This window comes from Canis aureus, chromosome 19 (genome assembly GCF_053574225.1).
Source record: "Canis aureus isolate CA01 chromosome 19, VMU_Caureus_v.1.0, whole genome shotgun sequence".
NCBI classification, from domain to species: Eukaryota; Metazoa; Chordata; class Mammalia; order Carnivora; family Canidae; genus Canis; species Canis aureus.
Genome location: NC_135629.1, coordinates 37,798,965 through 37,799,933, shown reverse-complemented (window position 1 = coordinate 37,799,933; position 969 = coordinate 37,798,965).

Below are 969 nucleotides of genomic sequence, written 5' to 3'. Positions count from 1 at the left end.
TGTCATCTCTTCCTCTTTTATTTATTTTTAAAATATTTTATTTATTTATTCATGAGAGACACACAGAGAGGCAGAGACACAGGCAGAGGGAGAAGCAGGCTCCATGTAGGGAGCCCGACACGGGACTCGATCCCCCGTCTCCAGGATCAGGCCCTGGGCTGAAGGCGGCACTAAACCACTGAGCCACCAGGGCTGCCCATCTCTTCCTCTTTCTCTTTTAAAAGGGCATCAATCCTGTCATGAGAGCCCCGTCCTCATGACCTTATTGAGTTGTAATTACCTCCCAAATTCCCCACCTCCAAATACCATTACACTGGGGATTAGGAGTTTCAACATACAGATTTTGAGGGGACACAAAAAATTTAATAATAAAAAGAAAAATGACCCACAAGTATTGGTGGTGAGGATGTAGAGAAAGTGGAACCCTCATGCGTTGCTGGCGGGAATGTAAAATGGTGCAGCCACCAAACTGGTCCTCAGAAAGTTAAACATAGGGTTACCAGCAATTCCACTCCTAAGTACAGAGAATACGTTTATGTATGAATCTATCACTACGTAGTTAGAGGAATGAAAACCTGTGCCCTCCCCGCGTGACAAATATTTATAGCAGCATTATTTATAATAGCCAAATGGGGAAAGCAGGGATGCCTGGGTGGTTCAGTGGTTAAGCATCTGCCTTCGGCTCAACTTGTGATCCCGGGGTCCTGGGATGGAGTCTCCTATCAGGCTCCCCATGGGGAGCCTACTTCTCCCTCTGCCTCTCTCTGTGGACGTCTCTCGTGAATAAATGAATAACATCTTTAAAAGGGGGAGGCAACTCAAGTGTCCATTAGCTGATCAATGGATGAATAAAATACCATCTAGCCATACGATAGAATATTATTTGGCAATAAAAAGAGGCGGAGTACTGACATGTGGGGGACCCTGGAACTCCTGCAAAATGAAAGAAGCCGGAACAGAGGCCACAGA